Below are 8,439 nucleotides of genomic sequence, written 5' to 3'. Positions count from 1 at the left end.
TTTCTAACGTAAAACTTGGGCGTTTAAATTCGACTGATTTTTTTCGAATTTCCGCTGGAGAAAAAAAAATGTTCACTAAAAAATCTGCGTGTGTCTGTCAATCGTTTATGCAAAAAGCATTCAGTGTAGAAATTACCTGTATTAATATCCACTGCAGAAAGTGCAAACTAAAAACCGAGACTGAAGACATTCTTTAAACGGAATACTTGCGATAAAAAGATTTCTTAATAAAGAAAGTATTGAAATAATAGATTACCGCATTTTCAAAGAAATGTACGCGAGCTTCTCAATATTGTTTTTCACCAATGCTGGTTTGGACGTGGTGCAACTGCAGACAAAAACCTGCTGTCCTGTCCAACCCGTTCGCCAGAATTAACACCCTGCGATTTATTTTTGTGGGAGTTTGTTAAAGACCGAGTTTATGTACCGTCAATACCCTCGTTTTTTGAAGAACTGTTTGATTGGATAATTTATGCACTACTTGCAGACCATCACGGAGGACGTCCTACACCGCGTATGGGAAGAATTTGATTACCCTGTAGATATGTGTCGTGTGATCATGGGTGCACATATTAAAGGATTTTGATTAATGCATAAAGAACTTGGACATTTGCCGCTGCTTATGCTGTAAGGTTTGCCCACATAAGGTAATATATATATTTATTATTAATTTTTAAAACCGCGCCATTCATTTATTCATTTATAAACACCCTGTATAACCTTCAGCTTTTCTCATATCTCTATCTGTATCACCGATGTTTCTAAATATTTATTTTGATAAATATAATCTAATTATTATTCAGTATAACCCGAAGATTAATATATAATCTTAATATTTACAAAATATTCAAAGTATTTATTTTATTAAAACGATATTAAAAAATTGATTTTCTTCATATATTTGAAAGTTTATAAACGAATTTTATTAATTAAAAACAGTGTTTTATATTAATTTGATTTGCTATGATTTTTATATTTTTAGTTTTTAAAAAATAAGAAATAGCTTTTTTTGAAGATAGTGTAAACAAATTCTAAGTAGCATTGGCTTCACTTTATCTTGGCCTTTTGCCACCCCCAAAAAAATGTTCCTCAAAGTAAAGCACTGTTCTTAATCAAAGTTAACAGCATAGCTAACTTTCTCCATTCCAGCGTGAAACACTTTCTGTATGTGGATGACTTTGAGATTTCCTGCGAGTCTAGTAACCAGAATTTTTTATCGAGAGACAACTGCAAACCCCCTTAAATAGCATAGACGATTGGTCCAAGACCAATCGTCTTAATTTAACAGTTTTAGTTTTAACAGGAAGAAGACCTCGTGCATTCATTTCTGCCGAATACGTGGTTTGCACCTGAAATTTACCTAAATGTAGTTAAAATCCCAATGGTCAATGAGATAAGTTTTAAACTGTTCTGCTTGAAAAAAAACAGACGTTCTTGCCAAACTTGAGCAATTTGAAAAGTAGATGTCTAAAATCTCTGAACCTTCTAAAGGTTTTATGCCGATCATCCTGGAAAGAAGACAAATCTTCTATACTGAGGATTTATAGGCTTATCCTCTCTAAGTTGGATGATGCATAGTGTATGGCTCGGCGCGAGAATCTACTCTCAGGGTGCTGGATCCAATCCACCACCAAGCATTGCGTTTGTGCACTGATGCTTTTCAAACTTCTGTTCAAAGCCTGTATGTAAATGCTTTCGAGCCTCCACTATCCATCAGGAAAGAACAGTTGTCTCTCTTTTATTACATTAAACTAAAATCTCAGATCTAATCTTCAGTTTATTCTACAGTATGGTATAGCTGTAAAAACAAAATGGGTTTATTTACGTGTGGCATCATGCATAAAACAAACCTCCTCTGTGGAAACCTCCAGTTATATCAGAAATAGAAAACCGACTAATGTCGTACATAGGTCGAGGTGAACACGTTATAAATGGCCACATTCAGATATTTATAACTAACACCATAACAAATGAATAAATGTATTATTTATGGTTTTTATTCGTGTACTGCAGGAAATTGTGGAAAATGCATCAGATCGAGCTCATCTGGATTGTATTCACAAATTTGGCACGTCGCACAGTGAGTCGTGAGACGATTCTAGCAGGACTTAATTATATAGGCTGGTGCAATTCATTTTTATAATAAAATTTTTTTACTTAAATATCGTATCAACTAAAAATTTACATATCAAAGTCACATTCGGAGTTTGACTCGGATTTCTCTTGTACTAAGGTGACGCTCGGTAATTTAATAATTTTAAAACGTTAGCGGTTATCGGAGTTGTTTCTTTATACCATGTGATCTAAGGCTTGTAATAAGAGGATTTGAAGAAATTAAAAGATTATGTTAAATATTAGTATTTATTCTAGAAGTCACAGTGAAGAAAATAACCAATAAATATGGGCTGGCCTGTAAAAACCGTAAAAAAGATATTAAACTCGTGCACGTTTAAGCCGAAACAAACAAGTGGACATGAAGTCAGACTGAAACAAGTGCCAAGTGACGTAAACCACTCGCAAATGGTTGCGGTTCTTCCATAATCTTAAATCAGCACAAAGTACTTGAAATTGTCGCTCGCGGCAAATGTTGATCCGTTTACCACGGCAAACGAGCTGTTGGCCGTGGTAAACGGACTTATGGCAACGGCTGCTAGACTGTTTAACTTTATAAGTGATAAAATTCTTTAAAAGTTTATATCGCTTTAGATCAAAAACTGTTAACACTATATTATTAAAATCTTGGGACAGCTATGCCGAATAACTCTTCTAAATGATAAATATTAAATAGGCCCGATGCGGCCTTCCACTGCCCGCGTAAGGTTAGCCTAAAAATCACAAAATATTGGTCTCAGGACTCAAAAAGAATTCACACAGTGCTCACTGTCTGTTCTAGCAAAAGATGCCCCTTTCACTTCCGGTGGAGCGGCTACCGAATTCCGGATGACTGGTCCCCTATAATCCGTGAGTTAAAACGTTCACAGCTCTCGAAGTATTTGAGCCACACTCAAAACGATGACATCACTTTCATCCTTACATTTTGACAAATCCAACGATATATAATTTATCTACTATGACACAAGAAAACACACGAAAATCCAGAGCGCCCGCACACTGCAGAAAACCATAATTCGGGCAATTAATGATAATCGACAATTGATGTTGTAAGAATTACACAGAATATAGTTTCAGCGCTTTTGAAGGAGGATACCGCAGTGAAATGTGTACCAACCAAATTTGGTACACAACTTCTATTACGAGATCAGACCGAGCCTGACATTCTTCGGTTCTGTTACAGTTTTAAGGAAAACTTTACATCAGACCTTACAAAAATAATATGTAATTTGGAATTTTCTTAATGAATCTTCTTATCAGTTTGTCTTTTATTCATTTATGTATAAATTATTGTTCAGCGGTAAGTTTATCCGAATGAAAGGGCTGTTTGTCAGCTTCTAACAACTGCAATCTTTTTCTCCTTACTAATGGAAGCGTGCTGGCGGCTCGAATTTCTCCGTTTTCACTTACTTCCGATTCAAGTACAAAAATATCATGAAACTTAATAAAGAGTGATAGTATTTTGCTATTCTGTATTGGTTATGTGTATTTTTAGTCGTTTTTACGATTTATACACGCAAAGCTTCAAAACTTGTAAATTTGTCTTAAATCGAATAAAGATAGAGATTTATTCGTTATACGGACCAATTTTCTTTACCGTTTCCGCATTAGATGTTCCGCTATAAACAGGTTCCGTTATATCGTTTTTTATAATTATTAGTAGTTTCAGAGATATGCACAATTAAGCATGCTCAATGCTACCAAAACGAAACAATCAATTTATTACATTATTTCGGTTCGTTGTTGTCTTCTCCTTGTTGCAGTCTTCAAATTTGGACTTTCGATCAAAACTCTGCATTCCGTAATTAGATTAAAAAAGTATAATCATAATGGTAAGTGAAATATTTTACTTTACCTGTATAACACATTTTTAAATTCTTAAACTGCTTTATTAAAAATTCAGAATATAACATAAACTTTGACGAACTACAAAAAGAAGGTGAAGAAACCATTTTTGCAATGTCAAGCGACGTATCAGACGATTTTGAAGACATCAGCATTGGAATTGATGTGGAACAATGGACAACTTTCGATCTATTCCTTGAAGAACGAATCGATCGACACGAATGGGAATGTGTCTTGTGTGAAGAGAAGTTTGATAACGAACTTGCCCTGCAATATCACATGAGAAACGATCATTTCGATGTTAAAAAACGTCGAAATACATTTTAGTTTACGATCGTTATTCTGGAATTCTCTCAATTTAAATTACACGCGATATTCAAAATTGAAATATTTTAAATCAAATATAAATTAATATAAATACAACTATTTTTAAAATATTAAGACTTCTTTTTTTACTAAAATTACCAAATAAAAGAAATTCGGAATTATATGGAGTTTATATATTATTTTTCTATAAAATATTCCGAAATACGACAATCCCATTGCTACTTAAGTACAGTCTTCACCATTAATAATGAAAATATTCGTGGATTCTGAATATATTATTTGCCTAACGAAATACCTATATGGAGCAAAAAGAAAAGAAATGCAATTGTTTGGCTGGAGGAAGGAGGTAATAATACTCACACCACTAAAACGCGTGGGTTAGCGTTTATTTTATTTTATTTATTTTTTTTTTTTTTGCAAAATTAGCAGCGCGGTCACGTCGATGAAGCGGTATGGCATGTATAGAAGATATAAATGGTGAATTATTATGGAATGGTCAAACTGCAAGTAAAGGACGGAAGATATTGGTGAGAAAGAAACTGAGAAGATTTGAACTGCAGTTAAGTCCCAAATTTTGATTCATCAATTACTTTTTGAAAGGTCTACAAATTTACTAACATTATTTAAAAAAAAAAAAACCATTTTCGTCAATGTATTTTCTATGTTTTGCTTACGAGAAATTCTTGGAAATGTGTCATTTTTATTTTCTGAATCTATTGTGCAGTTTTCGAACTTGCATGCATCATGGTGCTTGTATATGCAAATATTTATGTAAAAATGCATTATGTAATATAATAAATGTTTTGCGTTCCTTAATGCTGTGTTTGTATTCCTTCTTAAACGTTTAAACGTTAACAGTAATATTAAAAATACACACTTCCTTTTCTACAAAATCTCTTTTAAAAGATTTACTAGAAAATATAATTTTCTAGAAAAAATTTAAGGTGCTACAACCACAGTAAATTATAAAATTAAAAGGATTAGTTATATAAAACACATATGTTTTTAACAAGTTAATCTCGAAAAATAAATCGTCGTTGTCCAATCTTAACACGTGAATTTCGTTATAGAATGTTACGGTTTTACGGAAGCGTAAGTAAGCAAAGCTGGTCCGCGGGCTGTCCACGAGGGTTGTCCCTAAGAAGTAATCACGTGTTAGCAATAAAGAATAATTCTGAACTCGTTTGTACATTCTGGCGGGAAGCGCGCTGTCGGACGCAACAACGGTTGTTTGTAATAGTAGTTTACCGTAGAAGTCAACGTGGCGTGCTCCATGGTTCAGATAGTTCTGATTTTGTGTCCATTATGTAGTTTTATGAATGAGGAATGGTCAAACTGCAAGTAAAGGACGGAAGATATTGGTGAGAAAGAAACTGAGAAGATTTGAACTGCAGTTAAGTCCCAAATTTTGATTCATCAATTACTTTTTGAAAGGTCTACAAATTTACTAACATTATTTAAAAAAAAAAAAACCATTTTCGTCAATGTATTTTCTATGTTTTGCTTACGAGAAATTCTTGGAAATGTGTCATTTTTATTTTCTGAATCTATTGTGCAGTTTTCGAACTTGCATGCATCATGGTGCTTGTATATGCAAATATTTATGTAAAAATGCATTATGTAATATAATAAATGTTTTGCGTTCCTTAATGCTGTGTTTGTATTCCTTCTTAAACGTTTAAACGTTAACAGTAATATTAAAAATACACACTTCCTTTTCTACAAAATCTCTTTTAAAAGATTTACTAGAAAATATAATTTTCTAGAAAAAATTTAAGGTGCTACAACCACAGTAAATTATAAAATTAAAAGGATTAGTTATATAAAACACATATGTTTTTAACAAGTTAATCTCGAAAAATAAATCGTCGTTGTCCAATCTTAACACGTGAATTTCGTTATAGAATGTTACGGTTTTACGGAAGCGTAAGTAAGCAAAGCTGGTCCGCGGGCTGTCCACGAGGGTTGTCCCTAAGAAGTAATCACGTGTTAGCAATAAAGAATAATTCTGAACTCGTTTGTACATTCTGGCGGGAAGCGCGCTGTCGGACGCAACAACGAGTGTTTGTAATAGTAGTTTACCGTAGAAGTCAAAGTGGCGTGCTCCATGGCTCAGATAGTTCCGTTTTTGTAGTTTTATGAATGAAAATTTACAAGTTGTGAAAACACACGTCAATATATATACCCACACGGGGATGTAAGTGTCGTCTCGAATTTTTTTCGCAACTACTTTGAATGATATTGGAATCCATTTTTTTAATTTTCTCTCTAAAAGCGCATATTTTAAAATTATAGATCCCGCCATCACTACACTTGATATTACGGGTGTCTCTTTTATTCACCGTCGTTCGCAAATGTCTAAAAGCAGCAGCCCAGCGGAGCGACCGATATTAATGTACGCACCGTAGGGTGTCTTTGCTCTATCACGTGATGCTTGCGAGGTATAGTGCAAACAGAACGAATTATTCCGCCACGAGAAAAAGTTGTCCGGAAACGCGTCAGAGCTGGAGTCACGTGAGCGACTGACTTCGAAACCAGGTCACGTGACACGCTGTGTGCGCGTCCGCTCTGCAATGTGTAGTTCCACGACGAAAACAAGCTTCAGTGATGGCGGTGCACTGTCGGTAAGTAGTCCTAAGATTTTTTTTTATAGCGTTTTTTAAATTAGTTTGCCATCATATATTCGATGTGTTTTGGACATGTCTAGCACATATGTCTCTATTGCAAATATAAATAAAAGGAAAAACATTGGTGTATCTATTATAAAGTATTACCCTCGCTAATAATGTATTTTAATTAATAATTAAACACACATTTTTGTTTAGCAGACTTTTTTTCCACCTGTGATCGAATATCCATAATAAAGTAATAATAAGGCATTGGCATTCGTAATTGAAAGTTTCACAAAATTTAGGACTTAGAAAACAATAGATTCATTGTTGATTTAATAACTAAAAACGCAAAATTTAGCATTATTAGATTTTACTGTATCGAATATTANCGTCCGCTCTGCAATGTGTAGTTCCACGACGAAACCAAGCTTCAGTGATGGCGGTGCACTGTCGGTAAGTAGTCCTAAGATTTTTTTTTATAGCGTTTTTTAAATTAGTTTGCCATCATATATTCGATGTGTTTTGGACATGTCTAGCACATATGTCTCTATTGCAAATATAAATAAAAGGAAAAACATTGGTGTATCTATTATAAAGTATTACCCTCGCTAATAATGTATTTTAATTAATAATTAAACACACATTTTTGTTTAGCAGACTTTTTTTCCACCTGTGATCGAATATCCATAATAAAGTAATAATAAGGCATTGGCATTCGTAATTGAAAGTTTCACAAAATTTAGGACTTAGAAAACAATAGATTCATTGTTGATTTAATAACTAAAAACGCAAAATTTAGCATTATTAGATTTTACTGTATCGAATATTAAATATTTTAATTTTTATTTTTTCAGGAGATGAAGAATATTCCAACGACTGGATATTCGTTGTTTCTATTTTCCATCTTCATCGCAATCCAAATGTATTCGAAAATCGAAATGTTTTCGATCCTAACAGATTTTTACCCGAAAATTTTTCCAAACGCTCACCTTACTCCTACATCCCATTTTCGGCAAGACCCAGGATGTGTCTGGGTGAGGCACTTCAGCATAATAGATGCTAAATTTATTAGATCTCAAGTTTAATTAAGATATACAATTATTTCTTACAGGGTATTACTTGACTATGATGAAAATTAAACTGATTTTGGCAAGTATTTTAAGAATGTTGAAGGTAGGATACGTGGAAAAAACGATTCCAATGAAGTTCAGAATTAGTCTTAATCCTAGTCGATCACTCCAACTCCAATTTAAATCAAGAAAACCGTAAATTTTTTCTATAAATGTATACTCATAACTTGTTACCGTTAAAAGCATTTTAATGTTTGGCATTTTATTCGAAATAACAGCGCTTTTGCTTTTTCTATGCAAAATTTCAGAAGTATTTGACAAAAGGCGCCGCAGGTAATCTTCAAAGCGAATAAACGTCTCTAAATTTTTTTTTCATTTTTCTATGTCTCAAGGTACACTGAATACGAAAATTTAAAAACTGTGTGAGGAAGGTCATTCCTGATCGACCGCCATTATATGTCTTGTTAAAAATC

At 33.5% G+C, this 8,439-nt stretch overlaps 1 long non-coding RNA gene across 1 annotated transcript; it reads left to right on the top strand.

Moving 5' to 3' along the window:
- Nucleotides 1-531: 531 nt before the first annotated feature.
- Nucleotides 532-8,157, top strand: LOC111614325. Its single transcript, XR_002754908.1, has 3 exons — nucleotides 532-647; nucleotides 7,751-7,930; nucleotides 8,008-8,157. It is a non-coding gene; the product is annotated as an uncharacterized LOC111614325 (long non-coding RNA).
- Nucleotides 8,158-8,439: the final 282 nt, after the last annotated feature.

Source organism: Centruroides sculpturatus, unplaced genomic scaffold (assembly GCF_000671375.1).
Source record: "Centruroides sculpturatus isolate CEXI.00-Female unplaced genomic scaffold, Cexi_2.0 scaffold2047, whole genome shotgun sequence".
In the NCBI taxonomy this organism is placed as follows: domain Eukaryota; kingdom Metazoa; phylum Arthropoda; class Arachnida; order Scorpiones; family Buthidae; genus Centruroides; species Centruroides sculpturatus.
The sequence above is the reverse complement of the archived record's forward strand: the minus strand, read 5'-3'. Positions and strand labels throughout refer to the sequence as shown.